Source organism: Schistocerca piceifrons, unplaced genomic scaffold (assembly GCF_021461385.2).
Source record: "Schistocerca piceifrons isolate TAMUIC-IGC-003096 unplaced genomic scaffold, iqSchPice1.1 HiC_scaffold_1808, whole genome shotgun sequence".
In the NCBI taxonomy this organism is placed as follows: Eukaryota; Metazoa; Arthropoda; class Insecta; order Orthoptera; family Acrididae; genus Schistocerca; species Schistocerca piceifrons.
Window position 1 is genome coordinate 308,541 of NW_025727688.1, and position 21,759 is coordinate 330,299.

Sequence of the window (21,759 nt, forward strand, 5' to 3'; positions counted from 1 at the left end):
CACAATGTAGACTTAATACAAGAAGACTGACACTTCTTAGTTTCTATGTTTGAGCGTTTCCTGTGAGACCAGTTTTAGATTCAGATGCTTCACTTCTGGTTTACTGTACCCCTTGGACCTCCTTAATGACGATGAAACACAGAAATTACATCGGAATTAAATACAAAAAGCACAATGCCGACTTAAGTACAAGAAGACTGACTCTTCTTACTGTCTATGCTTTGAAACATTACTGTGAGACCAGTTTTAGATTCCGATGCTTCACTTCGGGTTTACTGTATCCCTTGGACCTTCCTATTGACGATGACACACAGAAATTGCATAGGAATTACATACAAAAGGCACAAAGCCGCCTTATGTACTAGAAGACTGACTCTTCTTACATTGTATGATTTAAACCTTTCCTGTGAGACCAGATTTAGATTCCGATGCTTCACTTCAGGATTGCTGTATACCTTGGACCTTCTTAATGACAATGTAACACAGATATTGCATCCGAATTAAATACAAAAGGCACAATGCCGACTTAAGTACAAGAAGACTGACTCTTCGAACAGTCTATATTTTGAACCTTTCCTGTGAGAACAGTTTTAGATTCCGGTGCTTCACTTCAGGTTTTCTGTATCCCTTGGACTTTCATATTGACGATGAAACACAGAAATTGCATCGCAAATAAATACCAAACCCACAATGTCGACTAAAGTACAAGAAGACGGGCTCTTCTTACTAACTATGGTTTGAGCCTTTCCTGTAAAACTAGTTTTAGATTCCGATGGTTCGCTTCATGTTTACTGTTTCCCTTGTACCTTCTTATTGACGATGAAACTAAGAAATTGCATCGGAATTAAATACAAAAGGCACAATGCCGACTTAACTACAAGAAGACTGACTCTTCTTACTGTCTATCTTCTGAAGCTTTCCTCTGAGACCATTTTCAGATTCCGATGCTTCTCTTCACTCTTACTGTATCCCTTGGACCTTCTTATTGGCGATGAAACACACAAATTGCACCGGAATTAAATACAAAACGCTCAATGTCGACTGAAGTACAAGAAGACTGACTCTCCTTCCTGTCTATGTTTGAACCATTCCTGTGAGACCAGTTTAAGATTTCGATGCTTCACGTCAGGAGTACTGTATCCCTTGGACCTTCTTATTGAGGATGAAACACATAAATTGCAACGGAATTAAATACAAAAGGCACAATGCCGACTTAAGTACAAGAAGACTGACTCATCTAACTGTCTGTGCTTTGAACCATTCCTGTGAGACCAGTTTTAGTTTCCGATGCTTCACTTCGTGTTTACTGTATCCTTGGACCTTCCTATTGACGATGAATCACAGAAATTGCATCGGAATTACATACAAAAGGCACAAAACCGCCTTAAGTACAAGAAGACTGACTCTTCTTACATTCTATGATTTGAACCTTTCCTGTGAGACCAGTTTTAGATTCCGAAGCATCACTTCAGGTTTACTGTATCCCTTGGACCTTCTTATTTTTCGATGAAACACAGAAATTGCATCGGAATTGAATACAAAAAGCACAATGCCGACTTAAGTACAAGAGGATTGACTCTTCTTACATTCTATGTTTGAAACTTCCCTGTGAGACCAGTTTTGGATTCCGATGCTTCACTTCATGTTTTCTGTATCCCTTGGACCTTCATAAAAACGATGAAACACAGAAATTGCATCGGAATTAAATGCAAAACGCACAATGTCGACTAAAGTACAGGAAGACGGGCTGTTCTTACTAACTATGGTTTGAGCCTTTCCTGTGAGACTAGTTTTAGATTCCGATGCTTCACATCATTTTACTGTTTCCCTTGTACCTTCTTATCGACGATGAAACAAAGAAATTGCATCGGAATTAAATACCAAAGGCACAATGTAGACTTATGTACAAGAAGACTGACTCTTCTTAGTGTCTATGTACGAGCCTTTCCTGTGAGACCAGTTTTAGATTCCGATGCTTCTCTTCAGGTTTTCTGTATACCTTGGACCATCTTAATGACATTGAAACATAGAAATTGCATCGGAATTAAATAGAAAAGGCACAATGCCGACTTAAGTACAATAAGACTGACTCTCCTTCCTGTCTATGTTTGAACCATTCCTGTGAGACCAGTTTAAGATTTCGATGCTTCACGTCAGGAGTACTGTATCCCTTGGACCTTCTTATTGAGGATGAAACACATAAATTGCAACGGAATTAAATACAAAAGGCACAATGCCGACTTAAGTACAAGAAGACTGACTCTTCTTACTGTCTATGTTTCTAGCCATCCTGTGAGACCAGTTTTAGATTCCGATGCTGCACTTCGGGTATACTGTATCCCTTGGACCTTCTTATTGACGATGATACACAGAAATTGCATCGCAATTAAATACAAAAGGCACAATGCCGACTTAAGTACAAGATGACTGACTCTTCTTACTGTCTATGTTCTAAACCTCTCCTGTGAGATTAGTTTTAGATTCCGAAGCTTCACTTCAGGTTTGCTGTAACCCTTAGACTTTCTTATTGACGATGAAACACAGAAATTGCATCGGAATTAAATACAAAAGGCACAATGACGACTTAAATACTAGAGGAATGTCTCTTCTTACAGTCTATGTTTTCATCCTTTCCTGTGAGACCAGTTTTATACTCCGATGCTACACTTCAGTTTTACTGTATCCCTTGGACCTTCATATTGACGATGAAACACAGAAATTGAATCAGAATTAAATTCAAAAGGCACAATTCCGACATCAGTACAAGAGGACTGACTCTTCTTACATTCAATGATTTGAACGTTTCCTGTGAGACTAGTTTAAATTCCGATCCTTCACTTCAGAATTGCTGTATCCCTTGGACTTTCTTATTGACGATGAAACACAGAAATTGCATCAGAATTAAATACAAAAGGCAGAATGCCTACTTAAGTACAAGCGGAATCTCTCTTCCTACTGTCTATGTTTTGAACCTTTCCTGTGAGACCAGTTTTAGATTCCGATGGTTCACTTCAGGTTTACTGTATCCCTTGGACCTTCGTATTGACGATGAAACACAGAAATTGCATCGGAATTAAATACAAAACGCTCAATGTCGACTGAAGTACAAGAAGACTGACTCTTCTAACTGTCTATGATTTGATCTTTTCCTAAGATACCAGTTTTAGATTACGATGTTTCACTTCAGGTTTACTGTTTCCCTTGGCCCTTCTTATTGACGATGAAACACAGAAATTGAAACTTAATTAAATACAAAAGGCACAATGCCGACATTAGTACAAGTAGACTGACTCTTCTTACTGTCTATGTTTTGCACCTTTCCTGTGAGATTAGCTTTAGCTTCCGATGCTTCACTTCAGGTTTACTGTATCCCTTGAACCTTCTTATTGACGATGAAACACAGAAATCGCATCGCAATTAAATACAAAGGAACAATGCCGACTGAAGTACAAGAGGTCTGACTCTTCTTACATTCAATGATTTGAACCTTTCCTGTGATACCTGTTTTTCATTTCGATGCCTCACTACAGGTTTTCTGTATCCCTTGGACCTTCTTATTGACGATGAAACACAGAAATTGCATCGGAATTATATACAAAAGGCACAATGCCGACATTAGTACAAGTAGACTGACTCTCCTTACTGTCTATGTTTTACACCTTTCCTGAGAGATTAGCTTTAGCTTCCGATGCTTCACTACAAGTTTACTGTATTCCTTGGACCTTCTTATTGACGATGAAACACAGAAATTGCATCGGAATGGAATACAAAAGGCACAAAGCCGACTTAAGTACAAGAAGACTGACTCTTCTTACTGTCTATGCTTTAAAACATTCCTGTGAGACCAGTTTTAGATTCCGATGCTTCACTTCGGGTTTACTGTATCCCTTGGACCTTCCTATTGACGATGACACACAGAAATTGCATAGGAATTACATACAAAAGGCACAAAGCCGCCTTAAGTACTAGAAGACTGACTCTTCTTACATTCTATGATTATAACCTTTCCTGTGAGACCAGATTAAATTCCGATGCTTCACTTCAGGATTACTGTATACCGTGGACCTTCTTAATGACAATGTAACACAGATATTGCATCCGAATTAAATACAAAAGGCACAATGCCGACTTAAGTACAAGAAGACTGACTCTTCGAACAGTCTATGCTTTGAACCTTTCCTGTGAGACCAGTTTTAGATTCCGGTGCTTCACTTCAGGTTTTCTGTATCCCTTGGACCTTCATATTGACGATGAAACACAGAAATTGCATCGCAAATAAATACCAAACGCAAAATGTCGACTAAAGTACAAGAAGACGGGCTCTTCGTACTAACTATGGTTTGAGCCTTTCCTGTGAAACTAGTCTTAGATTCCGATGCTTCGCTTCATGTTTACTGTTTCCCTTGTACCTTCTTATTGACGATGAAACTAAGAAATTACATCGTAATTAAATACAAAAGGCACAATGTCGACGAAAGTACAGGAAGACGGGCTCTTCTTACAAACTATGGTTTGAGCCTTTCCTGTTAGACTAGTTTTAGATTCCGATGCTTCACGTCACTTTACTGTTTCCCTTGTACCTTCTTATCGACGATGAAACAAAGAAGTTGCATCGGAATTAAATACCAAAGGCACAATGTAGACTTATGTACAAGAAGACTGACTCTTCTTACTGCATATGTTTCTAACCATTCCTGTGAGACCAGTTCTAGATTCCGATGCTTCACTTCGGGTTTACTGTATCCCTTGGACCTTCTTATTGACGATGAAACACAGAAATTGCATCTGAATTAAATACAAAAGGCACAATGCCGACTTAAGTACAAGAAGACTGACACTTCTTACTGTCTATGCTTTGAACCATTCCTGTGAGACCAGTTTTAGATTCCGATGCTTCACTTCAGGTTTACCGTATCTCTTGGACCTTCTTATTCACGATGAAACACAGAAATTGCATCGGAATTAAATACAAAAGGCACAATGCCGACTTAAGTACAAGAAGACTGACACTTCTTACTGTCTATGCTTTGAACCATTCCTGTGAGACCAGTTTTAGATTCCGATGCTTCACTTCGGGTTTACTGTATCCCTTGGACTTTCTTATTGAAGATGAAACACAGAAATTGCATCGGAATTAAATAAAAATAGCACAATGAAGACTTAATTACAAGAGGAATGTCTCTTCTTACTGTATATGTTTTGAAACTTCCCTGTGAGACCAGTTTAGGATTCCGATGCCTCACTTCACGTTTTCTGGACCTTCAGAAAGACGATGAAACACAGAAATTCCATCGGAATTAAATACAAAACGCACAATGTCGACGAAAGTACAGGAAGACGGGCTCTTCTTACAAACTATGGTTTGAGGCTTTCCTGTTAGACTAGTTTTAGATTCCGATGCTTCACGTCACTTTACTGTTTCCCTTGTACCTTCTTATCGACGATGAAACAAAGAAGTTGCATCGGAATTAAATACCAAAGGCACAATGTAGACTTATGTACAAGAAGACTGACTCTTCTTACTGCATATGTTTCTAACCATTCCTGTGAGACCAGTTCTAGATTCCGATGCTTCACTTCGGGTTTACTGTATCCCTTGGACCTTCTTATTGACGATGAAACACAGAAATTGCATCTGAATTAAATACAAAAAGCACAATGCCGACTTAAGTACAAGATGACTGACTCTTCTTACATTCTTTGATTTGAACATTTCCTGTGGGAAAAGTTTTGGATTCCGATGCTTCACTTAAGGTTTACTGTATCCCTTGGACCTTCTTATTGACGACGAAACACAGAATTTGCATCCGAATTAAATACAAAACGCACAATGCCGACTGAAGTACAAGAAGACTGACTCTTCGAACAGTCTATGATTTGATCCTTTTTCTGTGATACCAGTTTTAGATTCCGATGCTTCACTTCAGGTTTACTGTATCCCTTGGACCTTCATAAAGACGATGAAACACAGAAATTGCATCGGAATTAAATACAAAACGCACAATATCGACTAAAGTACAGGAAGACGGGCTCTTCTTACTAACTATGGTTTGAGCCTTTCCTGTGAGACTAGTTTTAGATTCCGATGCTTCACATCATTTTACTGCTTCCCTTGCACCTTCTTATCGACGATGAAACAAAGAAATTGCATCGGAATTAAATACCAAAAGCACAATGTAGACTTATGTACAAGAAGACTGACTCTTCTTAGTGTCTATGTATGAGCCTTTCCTGTGAGACCAGTTTTAGATTCCGATGCTTCACTTCGGGTTTACTGTATCCCCTGGCCCTTCTTATTGACGATGAAACACAGAAATTGAATCTTAATTAAATACAAAAGGCACAATGCCGACTTAAGTACAATAAGACTGACTCTCCTTACTGTCTATGTTTGAACCATTCCTGTGAGACCGGTTTAAGATTTCGATGCTTCACTTCAGGATTACTGTATCCCTTGGACCTTCTTATTGAGGATGAAACACATAAATTGCAACGGAATTAAATACAAAAGGCACAATGCCGACTTAAGTACAAGAAGACTGACTTTTCTTACTGTCATTTGCTTCTAGCCATTCCTGTGAGACCAGTTTTAGATTCCGATGCTTCACTTCGGGTATACTGTATCCCTTGGACCTTCTTATTGACGATGATACACAGAAATTGCATCGGAATTAAATAAAAAAGGCACAATGCCGACTTAAGTACAAGAAGACTGACTCTTCTTGCTGTCTATGTTCTAAACCTCTCCTGTGAGATTAGTTTTAGATTCCGCAGCTTCACTTCAGTTTTACTGTATCCCTTGGCCCTTCATATTGACGATGAAACACAGAAATTGTATCAGAATTAAATTCAAAAGGCACAATGCCGACATCAGTACAAGAGGACTAACTCTTCTTACATTCAATGATTTGAACCTTTCCTGTGAGACCAGTTTAAATTCCGATCCTTCACTTCAGGATTACTGTATCCCTTGGACTTTCTTATTGACGATGAAACACAGAAATTGCATCAGAATTAAATACAAAAGGCAGACTGCCTACTTAAGTACAAGCGGAATGTCTCTTCCTACTGTCTATGATTTGAACCTTTCCTGTGAGACCAGATTTAGATTCCGATGCTTCACTTCGGGTTTACTGTATCCCCTGGCCCTTCTTATTGACGATGAAACACAGAAATTGAATCTTAATTAAATACAAAAGGCACAATGCCGACATTAGTAGAAGTAGACTGACTCTTCTTACTGTCTATGTTTTGCACCTGTCCTGTGAGATTAGCTTTAGCTTCCGATGCTTCACTTCAGGTTTACTGTATCTTTTGAACCTTCTTATTGACGATGAAGCACAGAAATCGCATCGCAATTAAATACAAAGGAACAATGCCGACTTAAGTACAAGAGGACAGACCCTTCTTACATTCAATGATTTGAACCTTTCCTGTGAGACCTGTTTTTGATTTCTATGCCTCACTACAGGTTTACTGTATCCCTTGGACCTTGTTATTGACGATGAAACACAGAAATTGCATCGGAATTAAATACAAAAGGCGTAATGCCGACATAAGTACAAGGAGACTGACTCTTCTTACTGTCTATGTTTTGAACCTTTCCTGTGAGACCATTTCCTGATTCCAATGCTTCTCTTCACTCTTACTGTATCCCTTGCACCTTCCTATTGACGATGAAACACAGAAATTGCATCTGAATTAAATAAAAATGGCACAATGAAGACTTAAGTACAAGGGGAATGTCTCTTTTTACTGGCTATGCTTTGAAACTTACCTGTGAGACCAGTTTTGGATCCGATGCTTCACTTCATGTTTTCTGTATCCCTTGGACCTTTATAGAGACGATGAAACACAGAAACTGCATCGGAAATAAATACAAAACGCACAATGTCGACTAAAGTACAGGAAGACGGGTTCTTCTTACTAACTATGGTTTGAGCCTTTCCTGTGAGACTAGTTTTAGATTCCGATGCCTCACTTCATTTTACTGTTTCCCTTGTACCTTCTTATCGACGATGAAACAAAGAAATTGGATCGGAATTAAATACAAAAGGCACAATGTAGACTTATGTACAAGAAGACTGACTCTTCTTAGTGTCTATGTTTGAGCCTTTCCTGTGAGACCAGTCTTACATTTCGATGCTTCACTTCAGGTTTTCTGTATCCCTTGGACCTTCTTAATGACAATGAAACACAGAAATTGCATCGCAATTAAATACAAAAGGCACAATTGCGACATAAGTAAAAGAAGACTGACTCTCCTTACTGTCTATGTATTGAATCAGTCATGTGATATCAGTTTTAGATTCCGATGCTTCACTTCGGGTTTACTGTATCCCTTGGTCCTTCTTATTGACGATGAAGCACAGAAATTGCAAAGGAATTGAATACAAAAGGCACAATGCCGACTTAAGTACAAGATGACTGACTCTTCTTACTGTCTATGCTTCCAACCATTCCTGTGAGACCAGTTTTAGATTCCGATGCTTCACTTCGGGTTTACTATATCCCTTGGACCTTCTTATTGACGATGAAACACAGAAATTGCATCGGAATTAAATACAAAAGGCAGAATGCCGACTTAAGTACAAGAAGACTGACTCTTCTTACAGTCTATGTTTTGAACCTTTCCTGTGAGAACCGTTTTAGATTATGGTGCTTCACTTCCGGTTTTCTGTATCCCTTGGACCTTCATATTGACGATGAAACACAGAAATTGCATCGGAATTAAATACAAAATTCACAAAGCCGCCTTAAGTACAACTAGTCTGACTCTGCTTACATTCTATGATTTAAACCTTTCCTGTGAGACCAGTTTTAGATTCCGATGCTTCACTTCAGGTTTACTGTATCCCTTGAAATTTCTTATTGACAATGAAACACAGATATTGCATCGGAATTAATTACAAATGCCACAATGCCGACTTAAGTACAAGAAGACTGACTCTTCTTACATTCTATGATTTGAACCTTTCCTATGAGACCCGTTTTAGATTCCGATGCTTCACTTCAGATTTACTGTATCCCTTGGACCTTCTTATTGACGATGAAACACAGAAATAGCATCGGAATTAAATACAAAAGGCACAATGCCGACTTAAGTACAAGAAGACTGACTCTTCTTACTGTCTATGTTTTGAACCTTTCCTGTGAGACCATTTTCAGATTCCAATGATTCTCTTCACTCTTACTGTATCCCTTGGACCTTCCTATTGACGATGAAACACACAAATTGCATCGGAATTAAATACAACAGGCGGAATGCCTTCTTAAGTACAAGGGGAATGTCTCTTCTTACTGTCTATGTTTTGAACCTATCCTGTGAGACCAGTTTTAGATTCCGATGCTTCACTTCAGGTTCACTGTATCTCTTCGGCCATCTTATTGCCGATGAACCACAGAAATTGCACCGGAATTAAATACAAAACGCTCAATGTCGACTGAAGTACAAGAAGACTGACCCTTCTAACTGTCTATGTTTTGATCCTTTCCTGTGATACCAGTTTTAGATTCCGATGCTTCACTTCAGGTTTACTATATACCTTGGACCTTCTTACTGAAGATGAAACACAGAAATTTCATCGGAATTAAATACAAAAGGCACAATGTAGACTTAAGTACGAGAAGACTGACACTTCTTAGATTCTATGTTTGAGCGTTTCCTGTGAGACCAGCTTTAGATCCTGATGCTTCACTTCAGGTTTACTGTACCCCTTGGACCTTCTTAATGACGATGAAACACAGAAATTGCATCGGAATTAAATACAAAAGGCACAATGCCGACTTAAGTACAAGAAGACTGACTCTTCTTACTGTTTATGCTTTGAACCATTCCTGTGAGACCAGTTTTAGATTCCGATGCTTCACATCTTGTTTACTGTATCCCTTGGACCTTCTTATCGACGATGAAACAAAGAAATTGGATCGGAATTAAATACAAAAGGGACAATGCAGACTTATGTACAAGAAGACTGACTCTTCTTAGTGTCTATGTTTGAGCCTTTCCTGTGAGACCAGTTTTACATTCCGATGCTTCACTTCAGGTTTTCTGTATCCATTGGACCTTCTTAATGACAATGAAACACAGAAATTGCATCGGAATTAAATACTAAAAGCACAATGCCGACTTAAGTACAAGAGCAATGTCTCTTTTTACATTCTACGATTTGAACCATTCCTGTGAGACCAGTTTTAGATTCTGAACTTAACTTCAGGTTTACTGTATCCCTTGGACCATCTTACTGACGATAAAACACAGAAATTGCTTCGGAATTAAATACAAACGCACAATGCCGACGTAAGTACAAGAAGACTGACTCTTCTTACTATCTATGTTTTGAATATATACTGTGAGAAAAGTTTTAGATTCCGATGCTTCACTTCCGGTTTTCTGTATCCATTGGACCTACATATTGACGATGAAACCAAGAAATTGCATCCGAATTAAATTCAAAATGCACAAAGCCGACTTAAGTACAAGAAGACTGACTCTTCTTACATTCTATGATTTAAACCTTTCCTGTGAGACCAGTTTCAGATTCCGATGCTTCACTTCAGGTTTACTGTATCCCTTGGAACTTCCTATTGACGATGAAACACAGAAATTGCATCGGAATTAATTACAAATGCCACAATGCCGACTTAAGTACAAGAAGTCTGACTCTTCTTACATTCTATGATTTAAACCTTTCCTGTGAGACCAGTTTTAGATTCTGAAACTTCACTTCAGGTTTACTGTATCCCTTGGACCTTCTTATTGACGATGAAACACAGAAATAGCATCGGAATTAAATACAAAAGGCACAATGCCGACTTAAGTTCAAGAAGACTGACTCTTCTTACTGTCTATGTTATGAACCTTTCCTGTGAGACCATTTTCAGATTCCAATGCTACTCTTCACTCTTACTGTATCCCTTGGACCTTCCTATTGACGATGAAACACACAAATTGCATCGGAATTAAATACAACAGGCGGAATGCCTACTTAAGTCCAAGGGGAATGTCTCTTCTTACTGTCTATGTTTTGAACCTTTCCTGTGAGACCAGTTTTAGATTCCGATGCTTCACTTCAGGTTTCCTGTATCCCTTCGACCATCTTATTGACGATGAAACACAGAAATTGCACCGGAATTAAATTCAAAACGCTCAATGTCGACTGAAGTACAAGAAGACTGACCCTTCTAAATGTCTATGTTTTGATCCTTTCCTGTGATACCAGTTTTAGATTCCGATGCTTCACTTCAGGTTTACTATATCCCTTGGACCTTCTTACTGAAGATGAAACACAGAAATTTCATCTGAATTAAATACAAAAGGCACAATGTAGACTTAAGTACAAGAAGACTGACACTTCTTAGTTTCTTTGTTTGAGCGTTTCCTGTGAGACCAGCTTTAGATCCTGATGCTTCACTTCAGATTTACTGTACCCCTTGGACCTTCTTAATGACGATGAAACACAGAAATTGCATCGGAATGAAATACAAAAGGCACAATGCCGACTTAAGTACAAGAAGACTGACTCTTCTTACTGTTTATGCTTTGAACCATTCCTGTGAGACCAGTTTTAGATTCCGATGCTTCACTTCGGGTTTACTGTATCCCTTGGACCTTCTTATCGACGATGAAACAAAGAAATTGGATCGGAATTAAATACAAATGGGACATAGTAGACTTATGTACAAGAAGACTGACTCTTCTTAGTGTCTATGTTTGAGCCTTTCCTGTGAGACTAGTTTTACATTCAGATGCTTCACTTCAGGTTTTCTGTATCCATTGGCCCTTTTAAATGACAATGAAACACAGAAATTGCATCGGAATTAAATACTAAAAGCACAATGCCGACTTAAGTACAAGAGCAATGTCTCTTTTTACATTCTACGATTTGAACCATTCCTGTGAGACCAGTTTTAGATTCTGAAACTTCACTTCAGGTTTACTGCATCCCTTGGACCATCTTACTGACGATAAAACACAGAAATTGCTTCGGAATTAAATACAAACGCACAATGCCGACGTAAGTACAAGAAGACTGACTCTTCTTACTATCTATGTTTTGAATATATACTGTGAGAAAAGTTTTAGATTCCGATGCTTCACTTCCGGTTTTCTGTATCCCTTGGACCTAGATATTGACGATGAAACCAAGAAATTGCATCCGAATTAAATTCAAAATGCACAAAGCCGACTTAAGTACAAGAAGACTAACTCTTCTTACATTCTATGATTTAAACCTTTCCTGTGATACCAGGTTTAGACTCCGATGCTTCACTTCAGGTTTACTGTATCCCTTGGAACTTCTTATTGACGATGAAACACAGAAATTGCAGCGGAATTAAAAACAAAATTCACAAAGCCGCCGTAAGTACAAGAAGTCTGACTATTCTTACATTCTATGATTTAAACCTTTCCTGTGAGACCAGTTTCAGATTCCGATGCTTCACTTCAGGTTTACTGTATCCCTTGGAACTTCTTATTGACGATGAAACACAGAAATTGCATCGGAATTAATTACAAATGCCACAATGCCGACTTAAGTACAAGAAGTCTGACTCTTCTTACATTCTATGATTTAAACCTTTCCTGTGAGACCGGTTTTAGATTCTGAAACTTCACTTCAGGTTTACTGTATCCCTTGGACCTTCTTATTGACGATGAAACACAGAAATAGCATCGGAATTAAATACAAAAGGCACAATGCCGACTTAAGTTCAAGAAGACTGACTCTTCTTACTGTCTATGTTTTGAACCTTTCCTGTGAGACCATTTTCAGATTCCAATGCTACTCTTCACTCTTACTGTATCCCTTGGACCTTCCTATTGACGATGAAACACACAAATTGCATCGGAATTAAATACAACAGGCGGAATGCCTACTTAAGTCCAAGGGGAATGCCTCTTCTTACTGTCTATGTTTTGAACCTTTCCTGTGTGACCAGTTTTAGATTCCGATGCTTCACTTCAGGTTTCCTCTATCCCTTCGACCATCTTATTGACGATGAAACACAGAAATTGCACCGGAATTAAATTCAAAACGCTCAATGTCGACTGAAGTACAAGAAGACTGACCCTTCTAACTGTCTATGTTTTGATCCTTTCCTGTGATACCAGTTTTAGATTCCGATGCTTCCCTTCAGGTTTACTATATCCCTTGGACCTTCTTATTGAAGATGAAACACAGAAATTTCATCGGAATTAAATACAAAAGGCACAATGTAGACTTAAGTACAAGAAGACTGACGCTTCTTAGATGCTATGTTTGAGCGTTTCCTGTGAGACCAGCTTTAGATCCTGATGCTTCACTTCAATTTTACTGTACCCCTTGGACCTTCTTAATGACGATGAAACACAGAAATTGCATCGGAATTAAATACAAAAGGCACAATGCCGACTTAAGTACAAGAAGACTGACTCTTCTTACTGTCTATGCTTTGAACCATTCCTTTGAGACCAGTTTTAGATTTCGATGCTTCACTTCGGGTTAATGTATACCTTGGACCTTCTAATTGTGGATGAAACACAGAAATTGCATTGGAATTACATACAAAAGGCAAACAGCCGCCTTAAGTACAAGAAGACTGACTCTTCTTACATTTTATGATTTGAACCTTTCCTGTGAGACCAGTTTTAGGTTCTGAAACTTCACTTCAGGTTTACTGTATCCCTTCGACCATCTTATTGACGATGAAACACAGAAATTGCGTCGGAATTAAATACAAATGTCACAATGAAGACTTAAGTACGAGAGGAAAGTCTCTTCTTACTGTCTATGCTTTGAAACTTCCCTGTGACACTAGTTATGGACTACGATGCTTCACTTCATGTTTTCTGTATCCTTTGGACCTTCATAAAGACGATGAAACACAGAAATTGCATCGGAATTAAATACAGAACGCACAATGTCGACTAAAGTACAGGAAGACGGGTCTTCTTACTATCTATGGTTTGAGCCTTTCCTGTGAGACTAGTTTTAGATTCCGATGCCTCACTTCATTTTACTGTTTCCCTTGTACCTTCTTATCGACGATGAAACAAAGAAATTGCATCGGAATTAAATACAAAAGGCACAATGTAGACTTATGTACAAGAAGACTGACTCTTCTTAGTGCCTATGTTTTAGCCTTTCCTGTGAGACCAGTTTTAGATTCCGATGCTTCACTTCAGGTTTTCTGTATCCCTTGGACCTTCGTAATGACATTGAAACACAGAAATTGCATCGGAATTATATACAAAACGCACAATGCCGACTTATGTACAAGAAGACTGACTCTCCTTACTATCTATGTTTGAACCATTCCTGTGATATCAGTTTTTTAATTCCGATGCTTCACTTCGGGTTTACTGTATCCCTTGGACCTTCTTATTGACGATTAAACACAGAAATTGCAAAGGAATTAAATACAGAAGACACAATGACGACTTAAGTACAAGATGACTGACTCTTCTTACTGTCTATGTTTCTAACCATTCCTGTGAGACCAGTTTTAGATTCCGATGCTTCACTTCGGGTTTACTGTATCCCTTGGACCTTCTTATTGACGATGAAACACAGAAATGCATCGGAATTAAATACAAAAGGCAGAATGCCGACTTAAGTACAAGAAGACTGACCCTTCTTACTGTCTATGTTCTGAACCTTGCCTGTGAGATTAGTTTTAGATTCCGATGCTTCACTTCAGGTTTACTGTATCCCTTGGACCTACTTATTGACGATGAAACACAGAAATTGCGTCGGAATTAAATACAAAATGCACAATGCCGACTTAAGTACAAGAGGAATGACTCTTCTTACATTCTATGATTTGAACCATTCCTGCGAGACCAGTTTTAGATTCTGAAACTTCACTTCAGGTTTACTGTATCCCTTGGACCTTCTTATTGACGATAAAACACAGAAATTGCTTCGGAATTAAATACAAAGGCACAATGCCGACGTAAGTACAAGATGACTGTCTCTTCTTACTATCTATGTTTTGAATAAATACTGTGAGAAAAGTTTTAGATTCCGATGCTTCACTTCAGGTTTACTGTATCCCTTGGACCGTCTTATTGACCACGAAACACAGAATTTGCATCGGAATTAAATACAAAAGGCACAATGCCGACTTTAGTACAAGAAGACTGACTCTTCTTACAGTCTATGTTTTGAACCTTTCCTGTGGGAACAGTTTTAGATTGTGGTGCTTCACTTCCGGTTTTCTGTATGCCTTGGACCTTCATATTGACGATGAAACCCAGAAATTGCATCCGAATTAAATTCAAAAGGCACAAAGACGACTTAAGTACAAGTAGACTGACTATTCTTACTGTCTATGATTTGAACCTTTCCTGAGAGACCAGTTTTAGATTCCGATGCTTCACTTCATGTGTACCGTAATCCTTGGACCTTCTTATTGACGATGAAACACAGAAATTGCATCGGAATTAAATACAAAACGCTCATTGCCGACTTGAGTACAAGAAGACTGACACTTCTTACTGTCTATGTTTTGAACCTTTCCTGTGAGACCAGTTTTAGATTCCGATCCTTCACTTCAGGTTTACTGTATCCCTTGGACCTTTATACTGACAATGAATCACAGATATTGCATCGGAATTAAATGCAAACTGCACAATGCCGACTTAAGTACAAGAAGACTGACACTTCTTACTGTCAATGTTTTGATCCTTCCTTGTGAGACCAGTTTCAGATTTCGATGCTTCACTTCACTTTTACTGCATCCCTTGGACCTTCTTATTGACGATCAAACACAGAAATTACATCGGAATTAAATACAAAACGCTCAATGCCGATTGTAGTGCAAGAAGAGTGACTGTTCATACTATCTCTGCTTTGAACCTTTCCTGTGATACCAGTTTTAGATACCGATGCTTCACTTCAGGTTTACTGTATCCCTTTGTCCTTCTTATTGACGATGCAACACAGAAATTGCATCGGAATTTAATACAAAAGGCACAATGCCGTCTTAAGTACAAGAAGACAGAATCTTCTTACTGTCTATGTTTTGAGCGCTTCCTGTGACACCAGTTTTAGATTCAGTTGCTTCCCTTCAGGTGTACTGTATCCTTTTTACCTTCTTATTGACGATGAAGCACAGTAATTGCATCGGAATTAAATACAAAAGGCACAATGCCGACTTAAATACAAGAAGACTGACTCTTCTTACTCTTTATGCTTTGAACTTTTCCTGTGAAACCAGTTTTAGATTCCGATGCTTCACTTCAGGTTTACTGTATCCCTTGGACTTTCTTATTGACGATCAAGCACCGAAATTGCATCGGAATTAAATACAAGAGGCACAATACCGACTTAGGTAGAAGAAGACTGACTCTTCTTACTGTCTATGATTTGATCATTCCTGTGAGAGCAGTTTTAGATTCCGATGCATCACTTCAGCTTTACTGTAGCCCTTGGACCTTCTTATTGACGATGAAACACAGAAATTGCATCGGAATTAAATACAAAAAGCACAATGCCGAGTTAAGTACAAGAGGAATGACTCTTCTTACATTCTATGATCTGAACCATTCCTGCGAGACCAGTTTTAGATTCTGAAACTTCACTTCAGGTTTATTGTATCCCTTGGACCTTCTTATTGATGATAAAACACAGAAATTGCTTCGGAATTAAATACAATCGCCCAATGCCGACGTAAGTACAAGAAGACTGACTCTTTTTACTATCTATGTTTTGAGTAAATACTGTGAGAAAAGTTTTAGATTCCGATGCTTCACTTCAGGTTTACTGTATCCCTTGGACCTTTATACTGACAATGAATCACAGATATTGCATCGGAATTAAATGCAAACTGCACAATGCCGACTTAAGTACAAGAAGACTGACACTTCTTACTGTCAATGTTTTGATCCTTCCTTGTGAGACCAGTTTCAGATTTCGATGCTTCACTTCACTTTTACTGCATCCCTTGGACCTTCTTATTGACGATCAAACACAGAATTTGCATCGGAATTAAATACAAAAGGCAGAATGCCGACATTAGTACAAGAAGACTGACTCTTCTTACAGTCTATGTTTTGAACCTTTCCTGTGGAACAGTTTTAGATTATGGTGCTTCACATCCGGTTTTCTGTATGCCTTGGACCTTCATATTGACGATGAAACCCAGAAATTGCATCCGAATTAAATTCAAAAGGCACAAAGACGACTTAAGTACAAGTAAGCTGACTATTCTTACTGTCTATGATTTGAAACTTTCCTGAGAGACCAGTTTTAGATTCCGATGCTTCACTTCAGGTGTACCGTAATCCTTGGACCTTCTTATTGACGATGAAACACAGAAATTGCATCGGAAATAAATACAAAAGGCACAAAGCCGCCTTAAGTACAAGAAGACTGACTCTTCTTACAATCTATGATTTAAACCTTTCCTGTGAGACCAGTTTTGGACTCCGATGCTTCACTTCAGGTTTACTGTATCCCTTGGACCTTCTTGTTGACGATGAAACACAGAAATTGCATCGGAATTAAATACAAAATTCACAAAGCCGCCTTAAGTACAAGAAGTCTGACTCTTCTTACATTCTATGATTTAAACCTTTCCTGTGAGACCAGTTTTAGATTCCGATGCATCACTTCAGATTCACTGTATCCCTTGGACCTTCTTATTGACGATGAAACACTGAAATTACATCGGAATTAAATACAAATGGCGCAATGCCGACTTAAGTACATGAGGAACGTCTCTTCTTACTGTCTGTGCTTTGAACCTTTCCTGTGAGACCAGTTTTAGAATCCGATGATTCACTTCAGGTTTACTGTATTCCTTGGACCTTCTTACTGACGATGAAACACAGAAATTGCATCGGAATTAAATACAAAAGGCACTATGCGGACTAAGTACAAGAAGGCAGACTCTTCTTACTGTCTATGTTTTGAACCTTTCCTTTGAGATTAGTTTTATCTTCCGGTGTTTCACATCAGGATTACTGTATCCCTTGGACCTTCTTATTGACGATGAAACACAGAAATTGCATCGGAATTAAATACAAGACTCACAATGCCGACCTAAGTACAAGAGGACTGACTCTTCTTACATACTATGATTTGAACCTTTCCTATGAGACACGTTTTAGATTCCGATGCTTCACTTCAGGTTTACTGTATCCCTTGGACCTTCATAATAACGATGAAACACAGTAATTGCTTCGGAATTAAATACAAAACGCACAATGCGGACTAAAGTACAAGAAGACGGGCTCTTCTTACTGTCTATGCTTTGAGCCTTTCCTGTGGGACTAGTTTTAGATTAAGATGCTTCACTTCGGGTTTAATGTATCCCTTGGACGTTCTTATTGGCGATGAAAGACAGATATTGCATTGGAATTAAATACAAAAGGCACAATGCCGACTTAAGTACAAGAGGAAGACTCTTCTTACATTCTGTGACCTGAGCCTTTCCTGTGAGATCAGATTTAGAATCCGATGCTTCACTTCAGGTTAACTGTATCCCTTGGACCTTCTTATTGACGATGAAACACAGAAATTGCTTCGGAATTAAATACAAACGGCACAAAGCCAACTTAAGTACAAGGAGACTGACTCTTGTTACTGTCTATGTTCTGAACCTTTCCTGTGAGACCAGTGTTAGACTCCGATGCTTCACTTCAGGTTTACTGTAACCCTTGGACCTTCTCATTGACGATGAAAAACAGAAGTTGCATCGGAATTAAATACAAAAGGCACAATGCTGACTTAAGTACAAGAAGACTGACTGTTCTCACTGCCTATGTTTTGTACCTTTCCTGTGAGACCAGTTTTTGATTCCAATGTTCACTTCAGGTTTTGTGTGTCCCTTGGACCTTCATATTGACGATGAAACACAGAAATTGAATCGGAATTAAATACAAAAGGCACAATGTCGACTTAAGTACAAGAAGACTGACTCTTTCTACTGTGTATGTTGTGAACCTTTCCAGTGAGACCAGATATAGATTCCGATGCTTCACTTCAGGCTTACTGTATCCCTTGGACCTTCTTATTGACGATGAAGCACAGAAATTGCATCGGAATTAAATACAAAAGGCAAAATGCCACCTTAAGTACAAGAAGGCTGCCTCTTCCTACTGTCTAAGTCTTAACCTTTCCTGTGAGACCAGTTTTAGATTCCAATGCTTAACTTCAGGTTTACTGTATACCTTGGACCTCCTTATTGTTGATGAAACACAGAAATTGCAACGGAATTAAATACAAAAGGCACAATACCGACTTAAGTACAAGAAGTCTGACTCTTTTTACTGTCTATGTTATGAACCTTTCCTGTGAGACCAGTTTCTGATTCCGATGCTTCTCTTCACTCTTACTGTATCCCTTGGACCTTCTTATTGGCGATGAAAGACAGAAATTGCATCGGAATTAGATACAAAAGGCAGAATGCCTACTTATGTACACGAGGAAAACCTCTTCTTACCGTCTCTGTTTCAACCTTTCCTGTGACACCAGATTTAGATTCCGATGCTTCACATCAGGTTAACTGAATCACTTGGACATTCTTACTGACGAAGAAGAACAGAAATGGCATCGGAATAAAATACAAAACGCTCACTGTCGACTGAAGTACAAGAAGGCTGACTCTTCTTACTGTCTGTGCTTTGATCCTTTCCTCTGATACCGGTTTTAGAGTCCAATGCTTCACTTCAGGTTTACTCTATCCTATGAACCTTCTTATTGACGATGAAACACAGAAATTTCATCGGATTTAAATACAAAAAGCATAATGCCGACTTATGTAAAACAGGACTGACTCTTCTTACTGTCTATGCTTTGCACCATTCCTGTGAGACCAGTTTTAGATTCAGATGCTCCAATTGAGGTTTACTGTATCCCCTGGACATTCTTAATGACGATGAAACGCAGACATTGCACCGGAATTAAATACAAAAGGCACAATGCCGACTTAAGTACAAGAAGACTGACTCTCCTTACTGTCTATGTTTTGTGCCTTTCCTGTGGGACCAGTTTTTGATTCCGATGCTTCATTTCAGGTTTACTGTATCCCAAGGACCTTCTTATTGACGTTCAAACACAGAAATTGCACCGGAATTAAATACAAAAGGCACAATGCCGACTAAAGTACAAGAGGACGGGCTCTTCTTACTGTCTATGCTTTGAGCCTTTCCTGTGGGACTAGTTTTGGATTCCGATGCTTCACTTCAGGTTTACTGTATCCCTTGGACCTTCTCACTGACGATGAACCACAGAACTCGCATCGGAATTAAATACAAAATGCACAATTCCGACTTAAGTACAAGAAGACGGGCTCTTCTTACTGTCTACGTTTGAGCCTCCCTGTGAGACCAGTATTAGATTACGATAATTCACTTAAGGTTTACTGTATCCCTTGGACCTACATATTGATGATGAAACACAGATATTGCATCGGAATTAAATACAAAAAGCACAATGCCGACTTAAGTACAAGATGAATGACTCTTCTTACATTCTATGATCTGAACCATTCCTGCGAGACCAGTTTTAGATTCTGAAACTTCACTTCAGGTTTATTGTATCCCTTGGACCTTCTTATTGACGATAAAACACAGAAATTGCTTCGGAATTAAATACAAAGGCCCAATGCCGACGTAAGTACAAGAAGACTGACTCTTCTTACTATCTATGTTTTGAGTAAATACTGTGAGAAAAGTTTTAGATTCCAATGCTTCACTTCAGGTTTACTGTATCCCTTGGACCTTCATATTGACGATGAAACCCAGAAATTGCATCCGAATTAAATTCAAAAGGCACAAAGCCGACTTAAGTACAAGTAGACTGACTATTCTTACTGTCTATGATTTGAAACTTTCCTGAGAGACCAGTTTTAGATTCCGATGCTTCACTTCAGGTGTACCGTAATCCTTGGACCTTCTTATTGACGATGAAACACAGAAATTGCATCGGAATTAAATACAAAATTCACAAAGCCGCCTTAAGTACAAGAAGTCTGACTCTTCTTACATTCTATGATTTAAACCTTTCCTGTGAGACCAGTTTTAGATTCCGATGCTTCACTTCAGATTCACTGTATCCCTTGGAGCTTCTTATTGACGATGAAACACTGAAATTGCATCGGAATTAAATACAAAATGCACAATGCCGACTTAAGTACAAGAAGACTCACTCTTCTTAGTGTCTATGTTTTAACCTTCCCTGTGAGACCAGTTTCAGATTCCGATGCTTATCTTCACTCCTACTGTATCCCTTGGAACTTCTTATTCACGATGAAACAGAGAAATTGCATCAAAATTAATTACAAAATGAAGAATGCCGACTTTAGTACAAGAGGAATGTGTCTTCTTATTGCCTATGTTTTGAACCTTTCCTGTGAGACCAGTTTTAGATTCCGACGCTTCACTTCATGTTTACTGTATCCCTTGGACCATCTTATTGACGATGAAACACAGAAAACGTATCGGAATTAAATACAAAAGGCTCATTGAGGGCTTGCGTACAAGAAGACTGACTCTTCTTACTGTCTATGTTTTGAACTTCTCCTGTGAGACCAGTTTTAGATTCCGACGCTTCACTTCAGGTTTACTGTCTCCCTTGGACCTTCTTATAGACGATGAAACACAGAAATTGCATCGGAATTAACTACAAACGGCACAATACCGACCTAGGTACAAGAAGACTGACTCCTCTTACTGTCTATGTTATGATCATTCCTCTCAGAGCAGTTTTAGATTCCGATGCATCACTTCAGGTTTACTGTACCCCTTGGACCTACTTATTGACGATGAAACAT